This window comes from Eutrigla gurnardus (genome assembly GCF_963514095.1).
Source record: "Eutrigla gurnardus genome assembly, chromosome: 2".
NCBI classification, from domain to species: Eukaryota; Metazoa; Chordata; class Actinopteri; order Perciformes; family Triglidae; genus Eutrigla; species Eutrigla gurnardus.
Window position 1 is genome coordinate 3,215,042 of NC_139916.1, and position 27,208 is coordinate 3,242,249.

At 43.2% G+C, this 27,208-nt stretch overlaps 1 protein-coding gene across 1 annotated transcript in view; it reads left to right on the forward strand.

The window, feature by feature from the left end:
* The window catches only part of ora1 (olfactory receptor class A related 1), a 140,132-nt gene that overhangs the window by 95,018 nt on the left and 17,906 nt on the right, over nucleotides 1–27,208 (forward strand). The gene's annotated exons all lie outside the window — the stretch shown is intronic.

Sequence of the window (27,208 nt, forward strand, 5' to 3'; positions counted from 1 at the left end):
CTGCTTTCAGGGTCTCGTTAGACACTTCATCCAAAAAACCTAGAAGTGTGTGTGTGCTTGTTTTCCCCTCTGTCTTTGCTTAGTCAGACACATGAGACATCACAGAAAGCAAGTGATCATTTGTTCAAACCGTCTCCCCATATTTACGAGCCCGCGAGATGGTCCAATATCCCTCCTATCAACAGGGGGGCTCATTATATTCCCCCTCTGTAAGAGAGAACTAAACCGTGGCCTATTGTCTGAACAAAGCGTTGACACGCTTGTAGCTGTGCATTCCCTCTGTTTGGGCGCCTAATTAGAGGATCCAAATGTATTAATTATGTGCCCATATTTTTTGGGGCTCCCTGTTTTTCCTTCTCCCCTCTGCCTTGTTCGTTTAAATGGTTGAATCCAGGAGGAATTAATCACTCTCCACTGCGGCCGACATTCCTAAATTAATCAGGCTTTTTTCTTTTTTCTCGGGATGGCAGAGAGTCATTAGAGATTCAGAGCCAGGCGGCATCAAGCCTCACACTTCCCTGTTTAATTTCATTAGCATATTTTATGTAGATGTTTTCCGGGGGACAAACAATGTCCCCCCGAACACACGGCGGACCAGAGGATGGATGAGTTCGACACATGGCAAAGAATGTTTGATGTTTATGTTTTTTCCCCTTGTCATGGCTATTATGTGATGTATGGTTTAATATGTGCAAAGTGTTTCTAATAAAGATGAGATAAAATAGGCTAATTCGGAAACAAAACAACAGCTTCTTGTCTCAACTGAAAGATGAATGATGAGTGAGGGAGCGTCACCGTTACTTCATCGCAGTCCATTAATGGAGTCATAAATCTGCCTCCATAGGAGGACTGACCATGACTTAAGAGACCTACATCACCCTCGATCCAGCTTCTCCGATCCGGCTGCTAAAGGCCGTTTCTATCTGCCCCTTTGTCCTCACCAGCAGCCCCTCCACTCTCCCCTGATAATACCTTCTTTTCCAATCCTTCAAACCCCCATTCCCTGAAATGCCTCTAAAGATACCCTGCCAAAAAGGCTAGAAGGTTTTTACCTCAAAGGCTCCTGTTTTTTGGCTGACGCAGTGAGTTTTTTCGGTATAAGTAAAGGTTAAATGAAGACAGCCGTGTCAGACCCTAAACGTTGGGGGAGGTCACGATGCCGTTGGCTGGCTAGCTGGACGTCCGGCTGAGTTGAGAGGCTGCCAGGGATTGGGAGCGGATGGACTGACACTGAGCCCGGCTGGGCCGAGTCCAGATCCACTCCAGCTCCTCCGGTCCATCTGGCCCCGGCACGCTGGCACCAGGGGGGACGGGGGGGGGACAAGTCACTTCAGCGTCTCGACCCGCTCTGCTCAATTCGGCGGCCTCCATGTGAGCAGCCCTCGTCCGTAATTGGACGCCGAAGAGGAACATCTGAAGCGAGCCGCATCGCCGAAAAGCAATATTTGCTTTCTTTAATTGTAACACGTGACGTTTGCTCAGACCGGCTCTGCGTGTCGCTTCCTTCATCCAGCTCTGCTTTGAAAGTGAGATGACTTGAGCCTCTTTTCGGTTTTCCCCCCAACTGGAGACAAAAACTGTGTTTGCTGATATTAGTTCTCAGAAAGCTGATATTTGGCCAGACGTGTTTGGCACGATAACATCTACAGCTTCTTTATTTCGGGCAAAAAAAGGTGTCCAGCTAATTCCTTTTCTGAAAATCCAACAAATGTGCAAGCTGACGAGTCCTTGCACTAGTTTCCATGTTGATGAAACCATTTTCTATCATTTGTCCTTTTTTTGTGGAAACCAGATGAAAACAGCTCTCAGGCAGTCCTTTTTTGAAAAATGTTTGAGAGGAAGCAGTCCTTCATTTTGATGGCTTCTGGGTACACTAAAAATATGAACCCTTTGAAGCATTCATGTGTTTGTTTTCAGGAAACCAAATTACCCAAACCGGTGGTCACCAGAAAGCTTTTACTCCCTGGAATGTAAACCTTTCTCTTCTTTCTGATGTGAGCTTTTTTTGTAACGTGAATGTGGACGCTGGAATGGGAAGTAATGGATTTAAGAGCCATTTGAAAGCAGGCATATTATTAAGGTGCTTTTGTGTCTAATTCAACTACAGTTGCCTCATTATGACGTCCAACAGAAACGCATTACTTTGAATTACTTACTTACTAAAAATAACGGAGCCAATATTCAGAGAAAAAAAGTAGCACACTTGTTTATAAACTCGCAACATAAGGTGTTAAGGAACCAAGCAACTTGTTTATATCGGCTATATATATATTTATAAAGAGGCACATTTGATAAATGATGTTTTATTAATGAATAAGACGGCGCTCTCGATGTCCAACAGCAAATAGGAGCCCGTGTGACATTTTGCAAATGCAGGTTTGAGTCCGAAGGCGTGACCTTAAAGTGGCAGTCCGTAACATTTTCATCTATTAATTTGTCTTTTAATTTCCTATCTATCAAAGAGTGAGTTAAAACAACGGTGACTGATCATGTGACCCACTAATGAAAGTGCTTGTATTTGCTGCTTTGCCCAGAAATAGGATCTCCGTGTCTCTGTGGCAACAAACTAGTGATGCTTATTACTTCAGTCAGCAGCGGTCGGTCTGCAGGTGGAGCTACCCACAGAAGTATGCTGCGTTTACTTGTAATCGGAAATCGGTGACTTCAAACTGCTGAGTCAGGCTCCCTCTAGTCTAAAGTGTTTGAGGTACATTTCATTACTGCTGACTCACAATGGAGGATCAACAGCAGAGAAAGAAGACCATTCAACGTCCAGTCCAAGAAAAAGAAACAAACTAATGGAAGTGAAGAAGGAACGTCATCAAGAAGCAAAGTGACGCCAACGAGGGGAAACCACGGACCTCCTTTCAGTGTGGAGCATTTGAAGACATCATCCAGATGAGAGACAGTCACACTGTTGGGTGATGGGGATGAGTCCCAGAGGCTTGCCTGCAGTTCCATCTACCACCAGAGAGGCCGCTAGAAGCAAAGCATCTCAGATCTCGCCACCTTAAACCCACCCGGAGGTTAACTCTGTGTTGAGAGTGGAAACTCCTCGAGGAATTACACAAACAAGCGCGAGAAAACAGGGAAAAAGCTGGTGGGCGAAGGAAAGCAAGCGTTTCATCCATTTGCTGTTCTCCCGCTTCGGTCACGTCTGAGGCGTGCAGTCATGCCGCTCAATGTTTACCCCGGATTATAGAGACAACTCTTTGCCCTGCGCGGTCCTTCCCCTGCTGGATCCACCGCCTCGCCACTCAGACACGCTCCAGCCCAGACGTGACTCATTCACACTCACAACGCGGGAACACGCTTTGCTGAGGGGGGGGGGGAAGACAGGCTCTCAGCGAGGGGGAACCAATCACGGCACGGCCCTCTCCCCTTTCGACCTGGATCCAGATCAGTGGAACTAAAATCCATCCTTTGGGTTCAGCTTTTTATGGGGGTGAAATGCTGTCATGGCGTCTGTAGCGCCCCGTTAGCCGTGATTCATGCGACAGACGGGGCGGTTAGCTTTTTTTCTAGCGCTGGTTTGTTTGACCCATCTGCCATCTGACATGAACTGAAATGTTCAGCTCTTCTCTTTGTTAGGCTGCATCATCTTCACTGTAGCTCAGCGAACGTCTTTCTCCTGGTAAATTCACAAATTCTGAGCCGTCGTGAATAATACATATGATAGTATGTATAAAAAACTGAACCTTTTTTGTAAGACGTAATGGATTTAGAAAATCCAGTTAAAACCCAGTGGGTGATGCCAAATAGCATAACTATGGGTGTTTTGGAAGAATTGACATTTTGTGTGCAAAAGAAAGACAAGCTTACATTTTGGGTTTGCGTGAGGTTGGAGGGCACGTCGTGATCTTTCCAAAGGTCAGGAGAAACATCTCTGCTCTCACACTTAGTCATCGTAGGAGTCATCGCCACGAGCACCAGAGGTGATGAAAGTTGTTTTGTTGTTACTGTTGTTTTGTTTTGTGGCCTGAGATTTATACGGTTGTATAAAAGCAATAACAATATAAGACCAGGGGGGAGGAAAAGTGTCTAAACTACAATACCGGCTGCAGAAACGAGTTGTTTTTGTGTGTTTGATGAATGTAGAAAAGTCAGTTTATAGAGTTTGTTCTTGGATTTGAGGGAACAAGTCGTGGCCGGAGGTCTTTCTTGGTAACGTACTGTACAGTATTTACTTATAGTATCTAAGCTAGCGTGGCAAGGCTTTTGTCTGGGTTTTTTCCTGCGGGGAGGGGGGCGTTGTACACGTTACACATGAATGAACTGGGAGGGCGCCAGCCGCAACTGAACTTGACTTCCAAATGAATAAATGAAGGCAATTAGTAGATCTGTTTACAATGTTGTGGAGACAGAAGTAGGTCAAAACGTGGCGGAGACAAGAGGGAGGAGGGAGCCGGCGAGCCAGAGCCGGGGGGGCTGTCGCTGGTACCTACAGTGATGAGTCGGGGAATTAGGACATGAAAATGCCGTCTTTATTAAGGGTGACTTAGAAATGAATGTCATATTGAATCACAACGGGGAGGGGGGGGGAAGCAATGTTTTTGGATCATTCCACCGTGTTTTATGTGTGGCTGCGTTGTGGAGGGTCAGCCCAGGGGGCATTGCCCCGCCCCCCTTTTTCAGAGACCCTCACGGGGGCCACTTTGATGCCATGCGGGGGAAATCTCATGACAGTTGGCCTGTGGTTAATTTTCATCATTTTGTTCTGCAAAGTAAATACACACAATGCCCCCCACCCTAGTCATTTCTCTCCATCTGGGAGGAGGGAAAATAAAACCTTACAGCCAGCATTTAGATTAATGATAGCAACACTTTGCAATGCTCCTATTCTCTGCTGTAAATTAATTTACTTTTGTTGGCAGCTCTTCTGGCATGATTTTATATTAACAGAATATTTTTTTATCCATACTTGTTGTTTGGTTTATTGGTCAGCGCCGACATCGCCTGCTTTAGGACTCTCCATCCAGCCACTAATCTGGATGGCGGCGTAGCGAGGACGTCCGCTGGGAACAGTAAAACGGCACTATGTCACGGCGACACGCTCTGCTCCGAATAAGTGCGGGACGCTGCGAGGGGGACCAGGGCCGAGGCGAATGTTACATCGAGGACCAATTCCAACACAAACGCAGTCAGCAGCCTCCACTGCAATGCATGCCATTATCTTAGAGCCGCATGCATTATACATGCAGATACAGTACTATATCTGAAATTGCTGTTAAGAGCAGGGGACCGGATGAAGGGCGCTGCTGCTGCCGCCACCGTCAGATTTAACCATGCGTGCCTTTTTCTCTCCCCTCCCTCCTCAGCTCCGTCTCCTCGTCCATAAATCTCATTGTCGGTCTACGCCGGTTAATGGTGACCTCAAGCGGGCTCTCAACTGCCGAAGCCCTTGTGTTGCATGTATGATGAGCGTAGAGGGGGGGAAAGTCAGAGTGACCTCCAGCACTGTGATGAAAACCCGTGCAGCCCAAGTGCAATAGATGGTCTTCTATAATTCAGCGCCGGAGAAGACGGAGAGAGCAGCGTTTTTCCCTTTTTTTTCATGCAGCATGTAGCATGTGAGCGCTGTCCGGCTTCCCTTCAACCTTAATGTCGCTTAAGTGCATGAAGACGAACAACAGAGGAGTCCGACGGGGGTCTCTGAGTGATCTATGGACGGAGCAGCTGAGAGGAATAGAGAATGAGGGTGGTGAAATGTGAGCCCAGTTCAGGACAGCTCTCTAGTTGTTTTGTAACAGCACTTTCTCTTAGTGGCTCAACAGCTACCAGCCTCTATCCAGCCTCTATCCAGCCTCTATCCAGCCTCTAGCCAGCCTCTATTCAGCCTCTATTCAGCCTCTATTCAGCCTCTATCCAGTCTCTATTCAGCCTCTATACAGCCTCTATTCAGCCTCTATTCAGTCTCTATTCAGTCTCTATTCAGCCTCTATTCAGTCTCTATTCAGTCTCTATTCAGCCTCTATTCAGCCTCTATCCAGTCTCTATCCAGCCTCTATTCAACCTCTGTTCAGTCTCTCTATTCAGCCTCTAGTCAGCCTCTGTTCAGTCTCTATTCAGCCTCTATCCAGCCTCTATTCAGCCTCTATTCAGCCTCTATCCAGCCACTAGCGTGGCTGTAATTTTATTGTCGGCTCGTCCCATCTTTAGCGTTTCCGTCTTTTCCGTCACAGTTGGCGTTGCTGGAGAACAAAGCTGTACTCCTTCAGGCTGATTCGGTTACAGATGCACGCGGGGCTATATTGCTTTTGCATGCATAAATCATGGAGACCTGACAGAGAACATGCATTACATCTGGCAGAGACGACTAGACCCCAGCGAGTGTATGAATGAGGAGGAAAGATAAATCAAACACAGTGATGCAGAGCATCCATGTGAAGCTGTGAAGCACATATGTCCATAATTCTCCACTGCACACGGAAATCAAAGAACTTCCTCCAGAAGAAGCCTTGTTGTACGTTCCCTCTCTGCCCATATGGCTTCGTAGGGGTTGGAGGATGGATGCCAAGGTTGGAGGTAGCTGGCACGAATAATTACAATCAAAGAAAATTACAATGCAAAAAGGAACAGCTGCTACTTCGGCTGCTGACAAATCACCGCCAGCGCGAGGAGATAGACTAATAGACGGCGAGCGAAGGGGCGAGAGAGGAAACAGCAAAGAGGAGGAGAGATGGTGTGTGCTCTACTATTCAACAACTTTCCTCTCTAAGTATCCGCCGCTCCGAAAACCCATTTAACGTTTAATCCGCAGTGCAAATAAGACCTTTGGTGGCCCGTTCACCCAAAAAGCTGCACAAACACGAGCATCTGCGCAGATAATCTGGGGCTCGCCCATAATCCTAACCTTCTCTGAAACTCTATCTCTGATTGAGACTTTGGGCAAATGCATAGACATTTCCTCATTGTGCAGAAATAGACATAGCCTGGTTAAAAGTACAGAACCCTAGTGGGCCAGGAGTCTACCAGGACCACAAAGACACTCAACTTCTGCTCACATTGAAATTCACCGGAAGGCAGATTGTTAAAATCTTTGCACTCCTGTAGGGATAATACAAGCTCCATCCTCAAATTAATATCTGATTCTCCAAAGTCTATTAAGTAAGCTCCGTCCCACCTGGTTTGTGGCTGCCAACGGGCCAACTACTCATCTCGGATGTAGTCCGGGTGCTCTGGGATTCTGGGAAATGTTGTACATTAACTGATCAGCCCAAGAAACTTCTACCGTCTTTTAAAAAGCGTTGAATTCCAGCGACTGCAAACAGCATTTTAGGAAACCGTTTTAATGGGTGAATAACCCTGAAGTGCACATCGTGTTCTTTGAAAGAGGTCTGCTGTTTTAATATGTGTTCAAAAGTCGGACTGCAGAGATTTTATGTTCTTAGAAATTGGAAAAATACTTTGAGTCGCTGAGGTTTTTAAGTGACGTGACGCATTAATCCATTTGCATACATTTTCCGTGTCATATAACACATTTTCTGTGACCAATATTTGCATTTTTCATTTCTTAACATTTAAATTCTCACATTTTAATTGATAGCTATTAATCCCACAGGCCAATCAGAGCACACCGGATTTTTTTTTTCGGGGAGGAGGTCTTAAAGAGACAGGCGCTATAATGGAGCAGGGAAAAACAATGTGCTTTTATAACATTAGATCATGTGAACATGAACCCAAAATGCAAATATGAACTTGGAAATGTACTTATGTCCCCTTTAACTGATACTCCAGTGGTTTACGAGGTGCTTCCGTAACATTCAAGGACTTGTGAGAGACGCTATCAGGCAGAAGAGGTGGAGATATTCTGACTTTTGGTCCCTAATGTGAGTCAACGGTTGATGCTGATATTCCTCGCTGTAACGTCTGTCGTCTTCGTGACTAACCTGAGATAACCCAGACGACATCACCCGTTTCCCAGACTTCAAAAAGCTCCTCCAGATCCACAGAAAACATGTTAAACACCTGTTTAAATAAACGGAGCAGCATCACTCACCATGACTTAAACTAGAATAAATCACCTTTAAGAAAAAAAGAGACTCCAAACTCTTCAAACTTGTCTGACAACTTTATCAGGTGTTTTTTTTTTCTCTTTTTTTTATAACATATGCCCGCCTGCTTCCACCATGTGTCAGATAAAATAACGCAAAACACACACATCAGCTAAAGTTATTGCACTGTTTGTATTAACACCGGTGTGACAATCTGGAGGCAGCACGCCATATTGCGAAGGCCGCCATCTCTGCATGCCGAGCTGCCAACGCCGCCATCTGGCAGGTGAGCTGCACGCTTTCCACTTGTACCTCTCCTCCCTCTCACTTCCTTCCTCCACTGTTTGTTTCTCTCAACGTCAGTCTTCCTCCTCCTCCTCCTCCTCCTCCTCCTGTTCCATCCCTATCCTCCACCTTTATCAACCTGTAAATCCACCTCCCTCCAGGCTGCGGATCACACACTGAAACAAGCGCTACAGTGTGAAGATTGAAAGGAGGATGAAGGGGAGAGGAAGGAGCTGAGACAAACAGCATATCCGTCGTGCTTGATGATCTGCAGTATTTTGTTCTCTCTCTATGTCTCTCTATCTCTCTCTCTCTCTCAGGTTTCATATCGCTGTTTGCCTCTCTTTCTGTCGTTTTCTCTCCCGCTCTGTGCAGAGTCACACTAGCAAATCCACATGTGCACACACACACACACACACACACACACACACACACATACAGTACACACACACACACACACACACACACACACATACACACACTGGGGGCTCTCCTTCTTCTTCCTCGGGCTGTAGCATCTGAACAGTCGTGTTTAATCAGCGTCTCTGTTGGCAACGGGGGTAGTGAGGTGGGGGGCGGGGGGGGCTGGAGGTGGGGGGTCTCCAGCTATGGCTCCTCGTAGTAGTGAGCTGCTGTGCACTCACACACCGTGTAATTGTGTTACACACACTAATTCTCCTGATGTATTGCGGCGACTGCGCCTCGCCTTTGCCCCTGACCCACATCACGCTCCCCGATGCTCAAATGACTCTGAAATCAATGTCACGGTTTCAACCGCCGATCATTTAAATCAGAAGCTGTTTTTTTCCCCCCTCAGCTGTAGAGGTGTGTTCGTGATTTTCTGTGTTTTTTTTCACCTGTCTTTCTTAAACGTGGCACTGTAGCTCATTAATCTCTGTTTAAGTCGGAGGTAACACTTGACTCCTGGCTTGTGGGGGATTTTGACAGAGACAGATGTTCTGAATTACCCCCCCCCCCCTCCCCCCACGAGAGAACCCAAAGTAATCTCTCTTCATTCAGAACCACCATTACAAAAACTGGAATTAGACACCAATGAGCAAGCCAACAAACAATCCACTTCCTCCCGTGTTGTATCTAATCAGTGATCAGTGGATGAGTCTGACATGGTGCACGGCGGGAGACTGTCTCAATATAAGGTTTTAACTCTTAAACCTCATAACATCCCAAAATAACATCCCAAACACAATGAGTGGGAATTAGTTTGCACCGCTTAAAAACATTGAAAAATGGCGTTTGAAAGCCGAAGCAGCGAGTCGTCCTGTCAGGATTCCACTGGCTCGTCGCAGATTTATCCATATCGATCGGTCTTTTTGTATTTTGGATAAAATGACCCTTTTAAAAACTGGGTCCAGCAGGCGTTTGGATTGGTTAACCCCCCCCCCCAACTACATTCCTTTTTCAGATGAACCAATCATCTCAACCACAAAAACCTCATTTTCATTCATTGCTGTCAGAAGCAGCGAAAAAGAAAGGAGAGACTGAACTAATGCGCTGGAGATTCATTTAAATTCTAAAATTAGCAGGCAACTGATAAAGTGCCGGAGTGCATGACTGGCAGGAGGACGCTGGGGGAGAAGCCAATCTCTCTCTGTCTCTCTCTCTATGTCTCTCTCCCTCTCTCTCTCTGTGAGAGGCTTTACCGACTCTGGAGGGCCGGGAGAATAAAAGCCGGTCCAACTGGCCCGGCCAGATAAGCCGGACCAGAGGAAAGTGGGGTTCATGTTGTTTGCATGATGAGAGTCAAAGAGACGTGAATCCAACAACCAGGCCCTCTTTGCACCCCCTCCCCCCCTCCTCTACACGCAGCCTGGGGGGCTTGAACAAAGATGCACTTGGTCAACAGCATTGTTGAGGTTGGCAGCATCTCCATCTCCATCTCGGCTCCAGCTCCAGCCTTATCGGCGGTCCCGGTGGCTTCTGCTCTGCTCTGCAGCCCCGGGTCTGCCAAGGCTGCAGGGCTGACTATCTCTGGTTAAATACTTCACTCTGGTATTCTCCTGATGACCACGGGGTCTGACGCGTTGCCCAGAACTAATCCACAAGTGCAAAAAAAAAAAAAAAAGAGTTCTGAAGTGTTTTTTGGCACAAAGGGCTGCCAGAGAAAGGCTCTGTCTAAAGTAGAATGCAATGCTTTTCTACCACCAGCGCTCTTGCAGCCCGTCTGGTGCTGAAGCTGAGGCTCCAACATCTGCTGGTTCTGCCCATTCACACATGCAACATTTCATATATCACCTCCATGCAGCGTGCACCTTCCTACTGCGTCCTACAGGCGCGTAAAGTCTACCCAACTTCATCCTCCGCGCACACACCGCTGCTGCTGCTGCACGACACGAGGCTGCTGCTGCTGCTGCTGCTGCTGCTGCTGCTGCTGCTCACAGGGAAGGAAAAGCTCCACTCACCTTGAAATAACAGGAGACTCATTCATGAATAGCGCAGATCCGGGTTTTCTTTGCTTCTTTTTATTTTTTATGGAGAGGAACGTCCCGCGTTTCGGTCACTCGGTTGAACGTGTGGGAATAGAGCGAGACAAGCCTCACATCTCAGGCTCAGTTATTCCGGTAGTAAAGTCATCCGGACCCGCAGAGAGCATCTCTCCGTCCGCCAGCCGCCGAGGACGAGACGCGATCACCAAGTGACCCTCCAGTCCGGGTGGGTGGGGGGGTTGATCGTTTTCTGTACCCGTCTCTCTCTCTCTCTCTCTCTCTCTCTCTCTCTCTCTCTCTCTCTCTCTCTCTCTCTCTCTCTCTCTCTCTCTGTGGATGCCGGTGCTACATGAAGTCACCCTCGGTTCACTTGCACCTCACGTACAGTGTGCGCTTTTAAGAGCCAGCCTCCGTCGCGTCATCCTTTTGGCACAACTTGCGCGCACCGCAATCCACGTTCATGGACCCTTGGAGATCGATACATATGTTTTAAATACGGAGGCAATTATCAATACTGTGGAATAGAGATGCAGCAGGAAAAAAAACATGTGTAGAGGATTTGAATGTATTAAATTGGAGGATGAAGGAAATGAATTGGAGGATGAAGGAAATGCCTCCGCGTAAAATAGAGCTATGATTTTATTTTTATTTATTTTTTTATTTTTTTGGTTTCCACGTGTACAAATGTGATGTATTCATGATTTATTTGTCGTATATATTTCGAGACGCACATCCTCTAAAAATGTGCTTTGGATGGATGTGAATGGACGTGACGTCACACGCAGTCAGTTAGAGACCGAGACGGTCAGCTCTGTGTTTCTAATACAACCTTTTCACATGAAATTAATTCAGAAGTCCAGATAAATGCACACCACGGCATACACTCCCCAAGTTTCCTTAGAAACACTGCCATCTGTAGGCCGAATGACACAACCACACACACACACACGCACACGCACTCACACACACACACACCCACACACACACACATGACATCGAGCCTTTTGTTTTACAGAAGAAGACTCATTATTGAATTGTGCTTGCTTTCAGGTAAAAGATCAAAACACGGGTGACAGCAGAGTAAGAGGCTTGTCTTGTATGATGCACACACACACACACACACTCACACACACACACACACACACTCACACAGCCAGGCATCACTGTGATGGCATGAAACTATCACAGAAGTGCTTACGCTGCTGAACAGCTCAGTAGGCACTTTTTTCACTGCTGCTGGGGGTGGGGGGGGGGGCACATCGGCCAGCTGTCTGCCCCTCATTATCTGCTGTGTGGCGGGTGGGAGATGAGTTGGAGGTGTCAGACGGGTTACCTGTTAGAGGCGAGCAGCTCTGGGTGGCCGGTAGGACTCCCTCAGGGCCGACCAGATGGCAGCGATGCTCCTCACACGGGGTTCATAAGGCCATGTTATACACATACACACACATGCTGTAATGCAAACACACACACAAGCCTGCAGACATACAAACACACACCCGAGGCAGTGTGCACATACACAGTACTGGAGATGGGCATCTAGAATGGACAGACTGAGCAAAAAGCTTCTTCCCACAGGCAGTCATATGCACTTACCCCCCCCCTCCCCTCAAGGACTTTTTATTTTATTTTTTAGCACAATATACCGATTGCACTGGAAAGTGTGTGTATATATATATATATATATATATATGTAGAACCAAGCAGCTGTTTGTATGAGTCACACATGTCCGTGGTGGTGATGAAGGCTGCGAGTGGAACCGACTTGTAGAAGATTGTCATATTCACTGCACAAGTTAAATCACTCGCCTCCCCGTCTATTTCAAGGGCAATTGCAGTTGTTAATTAGTTTTCAAGTTTGCTGTGCAAATCTGCGTTATCGCTCCTTGAAGAGCAGAGCAGCAGCACTCGTACGGCTCGCTCCAGACTCTGGAGGAAACTCGCCGGGAGGAGAAGCCAACAGGTTAGCCGCTCAAACGAGAAAGACAGAAGCCTCTTTGAAAATACCTCGTTATATCATCGGTGCTGGAAAGTTGTTTGAATTCCCCATAAAATGTGTTCTATATAGCAACGAGCTGTGCAGCTGCATGCAGATGGAATAACATTTCTTGATCAGAGTGTTTATGTAAATACTATGTATGGTATATAAGACGAGCCAACTTCTGCTTAACGCTCAGATTACCCAATGCAGCGTTTTGAAAATGTTGATTTTTTTAAAGATAATCTACAAATGGAAACTTTAATATGACTAGGAAAGATCCGAATTATAGTTGCAGTATATATATATATATATATACGTGACTGAATACGAACTCCTGACTCATTCGCAATTAACAAAAACACACTACTTCCTGTTTTGGCCCTGAGCGCAGAAAGGTGCAGAACTGTACGATATTAACATAATTCCTGATTAATTTTCAACAGTCAAATGTCCTGCTGAGTGATTATGTTGGTTGCAATTCTTTAAAAAAGAATAGATGAAGTTAAATGATGTATATGTATGTAAGAAACTCTTAGAAATATTAGTATCAGCCCCAAAAGTCAAGTATCAGTCAGTTATTTAGTCATGAGAGTACTTTGAAGAGAAATTAAGTAAATTGCTCCCTGTTTTGTAAAACACAATTCTTTCAAGCAACTTGGTAGATTTTTACGACATTAAATTCAGCGTACACGAGTGTAACAGGTCCCTCGCTTCAGTGTTTGTGCTAATGTTGAATAATAATTTCATGGTTATTTTTTAAATAATGCATTCCACGTGGAAAAATCTCATCCATAAAGTACATTAGACCAGATTATTGTTTTGCACTGGGATTTTCTCTCATTTCTTAAGTGCACTTTGTTTTGAAACATTAAACATTTATAGTCATGAGGATACGAAGCGGGACACTTTTCTATGTTTTGAGTTAAGTCCGTTATTATTATTATTATTTTTATTATTATTATTATAAAGCCTGAAATCACACATTTGTCTCAACGGTTTTCCAACATTTGTCAAACGTTTAAAGGTTGAGTAGGAGAGGCAGACGTACATTGTATACACGGAGTGGACGAAATTTAAATGGAAAGCAAAACTACGCTAAACACTAAAATGACCCACTTCATCGCTGCCTCCATGTCGCACCACTTCAGCATTCACATTTACATTCAGCACCCGAACGTCTCGAGTGCTGCTTCCAAATGAACTCTTAACACCGAATAAACCCCCCGAACTGTAACCCCCCCCCCACACACAGTGGAAGAGATGCGTTCATTATGATTATTAAGCTTTTCTCCCGAGTGGAGCCGGCCAGCTAGATGCAATCTACTTCATGAAAATTACCATAACAACACAAAAGGGAGGGGGGGGCGATATAAGATTGTAGGCCCAATCAAGCTGTCATGACACATGGAATAATAACAACTGAAAGCCATTAAAACCTTTCACTCCGAACCGTCACACCTCACCGTGCAAAGAATAGGACTGAAAAAGCCCTCAGATCCTTCATTTTGCCTAAATAGTTACACACACACACACACACACACATCGGGCTTTCTCCTCCTCAAAACCATCATCTCCATATTATAATGAGACATTCATCAAAAGCTGGAAAACAATTATCTGTCCTCTTGTCACTTGTTCCTGCTTCATATAAACGTCTCGTCTGCGTTGATGTAAACTTTTTCAGTGTTTTCCATATAAAAGATAATACGATGGTTCGTTTCGGGGTCACTGGTTGCCTCATATGGTTTGTTCCTCCTTTCCAAGGACCTCCATTGTTTCTCAGAAACGATTAAAAACACATTATTTATCCACGTCGCCCTTCATTAAAACGTGAGCCACCGTTGTTGATTTTGAGTCGAGAAACCACTGGAACTTTCAGGAAGTGATTTGGTCTTTTGAATATATTGCTGCGTTTCAAACTGTTGGTACGTATGTTGCATGAGGGATGACACACTTCCTCATCATTGCAGCTCATTGACGAAGCTGCAATGATGAGGAGGCGTGTCATCGTTGTGACAGGTTGACGAGGTTTAAAACTGCGGTAAACGTCTACCGTCAGTTTCGGACGTTGCAAGGACGTTTCCTCTCGTTACACACCGTAGTTTCTTTTCAAAATAAACCTCTGTTTCCACAGGAAGTTAGCTTTAAGACCCTTAAACAGTGGTTAAAAACAAGCCACACCTGCTAACCTCTTCATCTTTTTTACCTTTTGTATTGATTTTAACCTTTATGTGAATCGGGACTTATTTTTGTGTAAAATTTCGACATGTTTTCCTTTTCTCTCTCCCTCTTTTTTTTCTTTTTTTTTGCCATGGTGTTGTCTGTATGTTTTTAAAATAAGACGACAGATGAAATTTAGCAATTATGCTAACTCCGGCATATTTACATTGATGCCCTTTGATATGTTAATTAATGTGCATTGTCCTAATCAAATAAATAAAAGTAACAAAACCCAGCCATGTGACCATGGTTGAGTCGCGACTCAACCATGACAAAATTGTGAATGTTTTACTTTGGAAAAATGCGACCATGCAGATTCAACAGGAACATCCTGGTACTTCGTCGTCATCTCACGCTTGGTCGGACTCCTTGGCATCAAGTCGAGCTTTGGCGCTCCGATCCGGTCGCAGTAAAACACACGGTTAACGTTGTGAATTCAAACAAAGAACAAAACACTTGGTTAGAACCCACTTTAAGAAGAACATTATAGTTGGGCTTAAAATAAGTAAAACAGAAGATCAGATGGTGTTTTTTTCCACGTGTGCCTCCACACAGCCCGCCTTGTGTCTAAATGTGTGAAACAACCTGCGACCAAGCAACAGCTTGTCCTTGGCTTCATTAGCAAATCGAATGCAGTTCAATTAACACTTTGTTGAGAATGCATTCTCATTAATTCCACACTGTAGGTTTGTAAACGCATGATGAGACAACTATAGCAGAGGCTTCAAAAGTATAAATGTAGTTGTGATAAGACATCCATGCCTGAAGCCGTTGGACTGTTAGTAGTTGGCATTTCATGCAATCTTGACAAAAACAAAATTAAACTCACCTAGCTGATCTGTGCCGAGGTACAACACTGGACATTCCGTTAGCTATTAGCGGTTAGCAGTTAGCCAAACGGACGATCCAAAACAATGAATGTGAGCCGTCCATTATGTTAGCCAAACACGCCGTCCTTCATGTTAGCTGTTAGCCAAACACGCTGTTCTTTATGTTAGCTTTTAGCCAAACACGCCGTCCTTAATGTTAGCTGTTAGCCAAACACGCTGTTCTTTATGTTAGCTTTTAGACAAACACGCCGTCCTTCATGTTAGCTGTTAGCCAAACACGCTGTTCTTTATGTTAGCTTTTAGCCAAACACGCCGTCCTTCATGTTAGCTGTTAGCCAAACACGCTGTTCTTTATGTTAGCTTTTAGCCAAACACGCCGTCCTTCATGTTAGCTGTTAGCCAAACACGCTGTTCTTTATGTTAGCTTTTAGCCAAACACGCCGTCCTTCATGTTAGCTGTTAGCCAAACACGCTGTTCTTTATGTTAGCTTTTAGCCAAACACGCCGTCCTTCATGTTAGCTGTTAGCCAAACACGCCGTAGAAACGTTTAGAAAATTGCGTGGAAATCAAACAATTGAGTTCATATCATGTTTTTCCTTGGGTTCCCTTCATAACTGAAGGTGGCTGTCAGTTTAAAGTCATTTGTTTTTCAGGTTGTAAAGAATAAGAATGGATAAATCATCATATAATGAAATGATAAAAAAACATGTCAACATATAATAATAAAATGAAGGAAACTCAGTCCTGTCGATGGGTCGTCAGCTTCATAGTAGTGCTGTTATGTGAACCACTTCATTGAATGTGGATTCTTTTCATTGAACGACCCGGCAAGGACGTCAAAGCCAAAATGTAAAAGCTTTCATCCGGTGAACAACAACAACTGAGTCACTGTGTCACTGAAGTGGAACAAAATATAAAGAATAAACCTTTCTATTTTAAGAGCGATGCGTATTAAGCTCCATATTGTACACTCACAACATCCTGGCAGACGAGAAGAAGGGCAAAAGATTTATGAACTTATATAAACAATCCTCCCCCCGCTGATTGAATTTGGAGTAAATTGACCCGTTTTGTCGGCGTTTAAACGAAGTTTGGTGTGTTTATGTGAGCATCATCGCTTTATTACCTCTCATTGACTCGCAGCATTAAGGAGGGGGGGTGAAAGCCAATTGTGTGTGAATGTGATACGACAAACACACAGTTTTGGCGCGTCAGTCATGCATTTTCATCGGCTGACATTTTGCTGACATTTTGTGGCTCCAAATTCATCCGAGCGCTTGAAATGAGACGAATCGATACTGGAAGTATTGAGGAAAAACTCAGCAGAACTGGAAGGCCAGCATCATTTTGTTAATGACGTTGAGTTGTATGAATCTAAAGACAATCTGAGTCATTTTTAAGTAATAATAATAATACGTTTATTTATCTAGCATCTTTTAAAACAGCAGTAAAGTGCTTTTGACGGAGCATACACATTTTGTCCATACACATGCTATGCCATGCTATTACTGTTGTTTTTATTTTATTAATTTATGTAAAGTGTCTTTTAAAAGCGCTATACAAATAAAATGTATTATTTATTATTATTATTATTATTATTATGCATAAACATCTCAAAAGAGCAGGATAAACCATAGGTAGAGTTGGTGTAAAGACAGTAGAATAAAATATAAATAAAGTATTTTTTGTTCCTTTTCAACCACGTTTGTCCTGCTTCGATGTATCTTTATCGCAGGTATTGTATTTTTAAAAACATGTTATTTTTTTAGTTTCTTTTATTATATGTACCATTCAGATTTTGCCCCTGAAAAAATACCAGATGGCCACCTTTGCGTTTCAAACAGTTTCTCACTTCACGTCTTTGCCTCTCTTGGTTTGAAGATCTGGGTTGAGCTCACCTCCGGTTTATTGCTGTGCATCACCTGCACGCTTGGCCCGGGCGTGAACTCACCCTGCTGGGACGTCTACCTGTTTCCTGGAGGTCATTCCCTCTACGAACAGGTGGGCAGAGCTTGATCAGCCTGCTCAGCGTTTCTTCATATCCCGCCGAGCAGGATGCGTTACTTAAGCCAAAAATCACTCTGGTAACCTGCCCACTGCACACATTTGAGCCCCACGTCTGCACGCCGTCTTCAGAAAAATATCCAGCCTGTTTTTTAAGGTAGGAAATTAGATGTTTCACCAATTTAAAGTGAATTTAAGAGATTCTGTTATCAAGTAGGCGAATCAAAGGATGTTAGAAATGTGTTTCAAGCTGTGTGCATCTTATTTTTTAGAGCGCTTCACATATTTAGACCCACAACAGACCCTTATTATTATCATTATTATTATTATTAAAAAGGCCTGAGAAAAATCATGAATATGTTTGACCTTCTTTACTGGAATTAATTTGCATGTGGGTTATTTGATGAAAGCAATTTTGTGTGTGCCATGTAAATTGGCATTTGTTTTTTAGGGGGAAATACTGGTGCAAATATGCAGAAGGAATAGACTGAAGCCTTGCCTGCGGCTGCAGTCTATCTATCTATCTATCTATCTATCTATCTATCTATCTATCTATCTATCTATCTATCTATCTATCTATCTGCAAAGATAGATAGATAGATAGATAGATAGATAGATAGATAGATAGATAGATAGATAGATAACTTGTGGATCATTGAGAGTCCTTCGGTGTGGTCGAACAAAGGGGGGAAGCTGGAAGAGAAAATTAAGAAGTGAGGGGAAGTGATTTAAAACCAGCAGCTTCTGAATTGCCGCTCTGCAGACGCTCTTAGAAACGTCAGAGGAGATTTTGGTTTAATTGTGAAATGCCTTGAGTGATGATAATTATTAAATTGGCTTCTGAAATGGCTGCTGATGAGCTCAGCCTCGGACATTGGACAGCGGCTCATTACAACGAGAGGCGCTGATTAAATCTCTGCAGGGTTTCTCTCTCACTTTCAGCACTTTTTATTATTGGATTCTTTCACCATACGCAGGGAGGGATGAAGCCCCGTGTGCTCAGAATACCTTTAACGTGCTCCGCCTCCACCTCGGCACAGGAAATCATTGCACAGTGGTTGAGCAAATAAAGAAGAGGCGAGGCGAGGAAGGAGCGCGTGCTTCAGCATCGATCCCCATCGTAGGTTCATCGTTAGAGTTATTATCTGAAATAAAGCAGAGTGAAGGTTTGAGCTTCGCAAATCCCCCCTGCAGATTTTTATATGGTTGAGTCGATAGCTGCTTGAGCTTGATATCGGCACCTGCCGAATTATCAGCATGACCTTTTGTTTTTTTATACATCTCTTCTTTTATCTCTGCTTTTCATTAGACACCAGCTGTAACTCTAGAACACTGGTTCTTACAGGAAATACGATACGTGTACATAAACAAGACTGATGGCACACATGAAGTTTTTAATTAGATCGATGGTTGTGATTTGGAGTAAAATGTCTAGATACCTAAAAATATATAAATCACCCTTAAATCTTATTCAAATATTCATGTAACCTCAAAATAACTAACTTGTGACCTTTCCTCGCCATCATCGGGTCAAAATGTTTGTCCAATACTTTATGATCATATACTTTAAAAATCAAAGAGTATTTGGTATTTACTGGTAATTAGCAAATGTAAGCACATTGAAATAAAACTTTTTTAAATTACTGATAAACACAAGCATATGAGCACTTTGCAGTGCTAGCATTGAGTTTAAATAATATGCGTGTCTATTGTAGTAGTAACTTTTCAGATGCAGAAAATGAAAAATATATAGTTAAACCACCCAACAGTTGGTTAAATCAGGAGTGTGTACTACTGCATCAGTGATAATTACCCACAACACGGCAGAATCCGTCTCCCACCACCGACAGCGACTATAAGCATAGCACATAATCAGTCTTTTAAATGAAAAGACCTGTTTTCACTCACAAGCTGGAGATGCAATGAGGTTTAATGAACATGACTTTGCTTCATCATAATAACAATAAAACGCTGTGATGTGAGGAAGGCATCGAGTTAGTCAAGTGGTATTTTAATTAGCATAGAAAATGCATCCAAATCACCTGTCCTACAAATCATGAATCATCTCCTGTCTACTGCAGGTGAAGCAGAGGAATTAGAGGAAATGATGAGATTCAAATCCTAAAAGTTAATTCAATAAAAGTAATAAAAATACATTAAAAAACACGATTGTTTTCTTTCCCATCTGTACGACAGCGTTTTAGGGCCACTGTAGGAGAAGAAACCCGTAGCTAACAACTTAGCTAGCTACGATGCTAACAACCGGCAATATATGCTAGCTAACTTCCCATGAATGACACTTCGTTAAGGTCCTTAGGGTGATGATGTTGATGCTTATTGTTGGGTTTATAAGGAAAATTGTCATCTTATGAGTGTTTATTGATCGGGGCGGTTGGGCTAAGATGCTAGCGGTAGCTTTCACTTGTTGTCATAGCAACAGCAAACATCCAGTCAAGCAACGTGTTAACTTCCTCTATGACCTTTATTATAAACTAGCAAATCTGCGACTTTTTCCCACATCTCTCAGGTCCGTTTGGTTTGTTTTTTCATCGTACATCTGCCTTCTGCTAAGCATTAAAAAAACATGCATCTCATTAATGTGTTTATTTAAAACTTTGCCGGGACTGTAACTCTGTCCGTCAGACCTACGGATATGGAAAAGCAGTTACACACAAGTCTTCTTATGTTTCAGCACCACGGACAGCAGCTTTCAGTCATCTTCCTCCTTTTGAAATTGCCGGTCCAAAGCAATCACAAAAGTTTTGATGAGTATATATATCTGTCTTGGGAGAGTCGTGATGTGACACATTTACCCGCAGAATGCCTTCAGAAACAAGAAAACACACACACACACACACACCTGAGGCTGAATCCATATCTCCTCTCGGAGTAAAATAATTACTTCTCTGACAAGCCTGTCCGGCCCTCACATCACACTATCATTCCCTCGCTTCCTTATCTGCTTTGACGTTTGAATTAGGTGTTGCGATGTGCACATATTCAGAGGTGAGACTATAGCTTGTGTTCGCTGTCACAAAGAGTCACTGCGGGAGAGATGATGACCCGCACACAGCTCTAATAAGCGTATAGCCCGACACACCGCCCCGAGGTGGGACTGCAATATCAAGCATCTGATCAGCGGGGCAGCCGGGATTCGTATCCTCGGGCCTCCATCTGATGAACAAATCATTTCCTCTCGTATGTCTCTCAAAAACACTGTGGATTGGGGAGGGCATCAAATAGAGACAGGGCGATGTGAAGAAAAAGGAAAGACACATAAACACAACGCTGTCATGAATATATGAAAAGGCCTCTTCAGGGAGGAAAAAAGAAACAAGTGATTCATGGATGTCTTCAAGGATGTGTGTTTTTGTATTTCTGGGATTGATGCACGTCAGCTTATTTTAAAGAAAAATGACAAGTTAACTTTAACGTGTTCTCGTGTTTCTATCTCTGGCTCGCTTCTAGCTTAATTCATTTTAATTAGCACCTTGAAGTAATTGCATCTCGTTCCTTTGCCAGCTGAGTGGTTTGATTTTTTGGTTCTAGAAAATAGTCAGAATTTGTATTTGTATTTATTTGCCATGGAATTACAATGTCAATATTGTACAGGGAGGATTGATAGAGATGCACATCGATCTTATAAGCTAAGTCTCAGCAAGAAAGCACATTTTCTTTTATAAGCAGAGGTACCGGTAAGTGTACTTTTCTTATTGGCAACAAATCCCACACACTTAAAAATGTTGGGTTAAAAACAACCCAATATGGGTTATTTTAACCCAACACTGGTTAAATATTGGACAGAACACATGCTGGGTTATTTTGACCCAACAAGTTGGGTTGGTTTCCTTAAACCAACAGTTGGATTGTTTAAACAACTCAGTTGGGTTGTTCATATAACCCAACCATAGGCTCAATTTGACCATACTGCTGGGTTCTTTCTACTCAATCAGTTGGGTTGCTAATTTCTAATTATTAGTATTTTATTATAATTATAATATTGTTATGGTCATTATTTATTGATTAAATATATTCTGACACAAAAAATTAAGAACAAATATTTATTAAAATTCAAAATTCACAGAATACAAAATATTTTAAGTAACAAACTTTTTTATCAAAAATAGGGAACAGTGATTTACACAAACTTGAGCCTGTCGCCTATTCTGGGAATCAAGGTGGTGATGGTTGGAAGATCAAGGTAGCCAAAGCTCTCTTCATCAATTGCCTCCTCTGACACACAGAAAAAAAAACATTAAAATCACCACACCAAAATCTTTTTAGTGCTTGTGTGTTCCTTGCTATTCATGACTTGCACCTGGTTTCATTATATAATCTGAACCTGTTATGATATGGCCAGGTGTTACAGAAATTCAGTTTTATTGTACACAATTCACTGCAGTAGAACTATTGTAAAATGTTCAAATTAATGGGACAAAATTGTTGTAAACATCCCAGATTTAGCTTTAAGATATTTTTTTCATCTGTAGTCCTTATTTTGAAATTTAACCAAACCATAAAAACAGACATTATGCACACAGAGGCAAAGAAAAAAATTGAGGAGCTGACAACTGAATTTCACACTGAGGTTAATAGAGTATCTATCTGGTACAACACTCAAACTATTTTCTTCCTTAAAATTAATATGGGACAATAGTGGTCCTTTAGCAGACAATAGCTTAAGGCTCAGTGAATAATTATCCCAATTTATTTATAATAGTAGTGGCTACCAAGTTAGTACCAATAAAATAATGTGACATGGAAACAACTTAAATTGACTTACCACTAAACCTGTCAATGAGCCCTGGAAACTGCCACTCAATCAATTTGGATCTCACAAAATCGTCCATGAGGTGGGAGAATCAAACTGCAAAACCAACACAAAGAATTAAAATAAAACAAACGTATCATAAATAACTCATTCAGTAACGTTAAATCAAAGGTATTTTCACTGTTTTAACAATTAACGTCTCTACGGTTTTAAACTTCGACTTGAGCAAATAAGAAAGTTACTGGTTCCCCCTCGGCAAACTCAAGCTGGCTAATACAGCGCGGACTGGCTGGCTAGCTGAGGCTTGCTAGCATGTAGCGGGGTAGCCAAAACCAAAATCGATCCCCCACCGCGGTCAATTGGACTCATAATATATTTTTCCTTCACTCGGGTTTACAACACTCTCCTACTTACGTTGTTATACATGGAAGCCAAATTGATGAAAAACCTCACGTTGTCCTCCTAACTTTAACTTTAAAACAAAATACTCGAGTTACTTCGAAACTGCTACATAGCGACCCAGCTAACATGCTAACTTGCTACGTTTAATGAAATCGAGTTTGTGCATGCTAATAACGTTAGCTAACAGCTTGCTGACTTACCAATAGATAGTAACGTTGCTCATTGGTGCGTCATTAACTCACATCTAAACCTCATATTCCCTAAAGCCCTGGCAGCAAAGGCTTCCATGTATTAAAACCATATACGTTTATGTTGGCCCACTGTGGGTGTGCATAACTGTTAACATACGTTACCCACAACAAGCTATCGCTAACGTTAACTCCAAATGGCCGAGAGCTCACAATCACTGCTACACACGCTCATATTACGTTGAACCATTCGTATGACCAACATACACGGTTACTACAATAAGCTTTATATACATATTATTCATATAAATTAAACAATGTGGTGAAACAATAGTGCACACGTAACAAACCTTGCTTTGTATAGAGCTGAGTCTCTCAGTATGTCTGTTCATGGAAAAATTGCCGGGACCATGGGGTTAACGTTACTGTTGGTCGCGAATGCGCGAACGTCAACCCAACATGTTGGGTAGTCCGAAATGACCCAACACAGTATAAAGGAAATTACAACCCAACAGCTAATAACTCAACTGCCAACGACAATAACCCAGCAAATTGAGTTCTTAGATTACCCAATTTAATGAAAACAACCCAATTAAACTAACCAACAGTCTCAACTCAGCTGTTGGGTTGAAAAAATAACCCAACAATTCTTTGTGTGCATTCAAAGTCTAAAAACCAACACTGAATTCATCCTATTAACAAGGATTGTGTAGTGAAAGTCTGATTAAATGTCTTTTTTTAATCTTTGAGCCATTGACCTCCAAAACTAAAGCACCACACTGTTGCACACTTTGCGATGTTTCAATGAGCATCGTTGGTGTTTTTTTAATTCTTCCGACGTACATTATCCCGCTGTAAAGACTCACTATACGACATTCAATGTAGTGGAATTAATCTGCTGCTGAAAATTGTCCTCAAAAATGCCCCATTTACTTCCATTTAAGTCACGTTTCTGCTTGGAAACTACAGCACACCATTGTTTTAAACGATGAGCCTTTAAAAGTCTACATTTCAGCTGTTTTGAACGTTGCATAGTCAGGTGGATGCATTTAATACATGTGCGCGCCACAAAAAGGATCCTTCTTTGTGTTAAAATGGACAGTTTGTGTCTCTGTGCTACCAATAGATTGCATTTGGTGATTTCACAACCCGCCAGGAGACTGAAATATTTACATTGGCTTCTTTTCATGGGATTTATTATATTATATTATATCATATTACTGGACATGTCCTTTAATCAATATGATACAAATAAAACATAACGTGCATAACACAGTGTTGCCAACATAGCATGCATAATGTGTAAGAACATACAAACATACATGAAAATATAATAAATGCACAACATCAGATCATACACTCAACAAAAATATAAACGCAACACTTTTGTTTTTGCTCCCATTTTTCATGAGATGGACTTAAAGATCTAAAATTCATTCCAGATACACAATATTACCATTTCTCTCAAACATTGTTCACAAATCTGTCTAAATGTGTGATAGTGAGCACTTCTGCTTTGCTAAGATAATCCATCCCACCTCACAGGTGTGCCACATCAAGATGCTGATCTGACATCATGATTAGTGCACAGGTGTGCCTTAGACTGTCCACAATAAAAGGCCACCCTGAAATGTGCATTTTTTTGCTTTATTGGGGGTCTGGGGACTCAGAACCAGTCAGTATCTGGTGTGACCACCATTTGCCTCATGCAGTGCAACACATCTTCTTCGCATAGAGTTTATCAGATTGTCAATTGTGGCCTGTGGAATGTTGGTCCACTCCTCTTCAATGGCTGTGCGAAGTTGCTGGATATTAGTGGGAACTAGTACACGCTGTCGTATACGCCGGTCAAGCACATCCCAAACATGCTCAATGGGTGACATGTCCGGTGAGTATGCTGGCCATGCAAGAACTGGGACATTTTCAGCTTCCAAGAATTGTGTACAGATCCTTGCAACATGGGGCCGTGCATTATCTTGCTGAAACATGAGGTGATGTTCATGGATGTATGGCACAACAATGGGCCTCAGGATCTCATCACGGTATCTCTGTGCATTCAAAATGCCATCAATAAAATGCACCTGTGTTCTTCGTCCATAACAGATGCCTGCCCATACCATAACCCCACCACCACCATGGGCCACTCCATCCACAACATTGACATCAGCAAAGCGCTCACCCACACGACGCCACACACGCTGTCTGCCATCTGCCCTGAACAATGTAAACCGAGATTCATCCGTGAAGAGAACACCTCTCCAACGTGCCAGACGCCATCGAATGTGAGCATTTGCCCACTCAAGTCTGTTACGGCGACGAGCTGGAGTCAGGTCAAGACCCCGATGAGGACGATGAGCATGCAGTTGAGCTTCCCTGAGACGGTTTCTGAGAGTTTGTGCAGAAATTGTTTGGTTATGCCAACCAATTGTTTCAGCAGCTGTCTGAGTGGCTGGTCTCAGACGATCTTGGAGGTGAACCTGCTGGATGTGGAGGTCCTGGGCTGGTGTGGTTACACGTGGTCTGCGGTTGTGAGGCCGGTTGGATGTACTGCCATATTCTCTGAAACGCCTTTGGAGACGGCTTATGGTGGAGAAATGAACATTCAATGCACGAGCAACAGATCCGGTTGACATTCCTGCTGTCAGCATGCCAATTGCACGCTCCCTCAATGCTTGTGGCATCTGTGGCATTTTGCTGTGAGACAAAACTGCACATTTCAGAGTGGCCTTTTATTGTGGGCAGTATAAGGTACACCTGTGCACTAATCATGATGTCAGATCAGCATCTTGATGTGGCACACCTGTGAGGTGGGATGGATTATCTCAGCAAAGCAGAAGTGCTCACTATCACACATTTAGACAGATTTGTGAACAATGTTTGAGAGAAATGGTAATATTGTGTATCTGGAATGAATTTTAGATCTTTAAGTCCATCTCATGAAAAATGGGAGCAAAAACAAAAGTGTTGCGTTTATATTTTTGTTGAGTGTATATAAGTAGGTGAGATCAGAGAACAGAAGTGCAAATGGATGAATGGAGAAAGAGGTACGTTGTGTTTTCATTGTGACAAAATGTTTAAACATATATGCTGCAAACGCACAATTACCACAGGATTACACGTCCTAATGGCAGGATGTCTCACACACACACACACACACCTAAACGGTGATCAACCTCTGCTCACACAACAGCCAATCCACGAGTCGGCTAATCCCGGGTTTTCTCCACGGAGACGTGCCGACGCACCATCCAGAGGTTAAGCTACCTCGCAGAATTCAGATTTCAGTTCAGAAAACTACAGCGAGGGAGCTAATGAGAAGTGAGGGATTATAAGAGTTAGCGGCCGTCTGAGGGTCAATCGGGGAAGGTAGTCGGGCATCGTGGAGGCTGAGTTGGGCCAAGATGATGTCTGCCCGAGAGAGGATGGGGTGGTGGTGGGGGTGGGGGGGGGGGGGGGGCAGACTGTCTCAGTGACAAGCAGACATGCTCCAGGTCATGCACACTGGTAATTCCCAGAAAGGTCACACAAAATGACACCTAGCAGCATTAAGCCTGGCCCTGTTATCTCTCTCTCTCCCCCCCTCCTCCCTTCAGACCTATAATCTGACTTCCCAGCACCGTTTCTGTCGTCTCTCTCCCGTCTAACGCCACCTCCGAGAACGAGAGGGCGAAAAAGGGCAAATCTCTGTCACATTCCTCCGCTGTGATGTTTCTGCAGCTGCACTGTATCCGAGTGTGTGTGTGTGTGTGTATGTGTGTGTGTGTGTGTGTGTGTGTGTGTGTGTGTGTGTGTGTGTGTGTGTGTGTGTGTGTGTGTGTGTCGCGTCGAGGAAAAATCAATGAAAATGGATCTCAGGGTGACCACGTATAAATTTCTATTATCTATATATATATATTTTTTTATTACCTGAGAAGGGACAGTGTGTCAAGGATTTATTACGGCGTTAGCATCACAATGCTAAAGCAATTTGGTCAACTCCAGCAGTAAATTGGCTTGTCACGTAAGATAGCATTACTCAGATGAACGGGGAAAATGCCAGCGAGCACATTAAAGTATGAATGATGGGAATTATATTAACATTTAAATGAGAC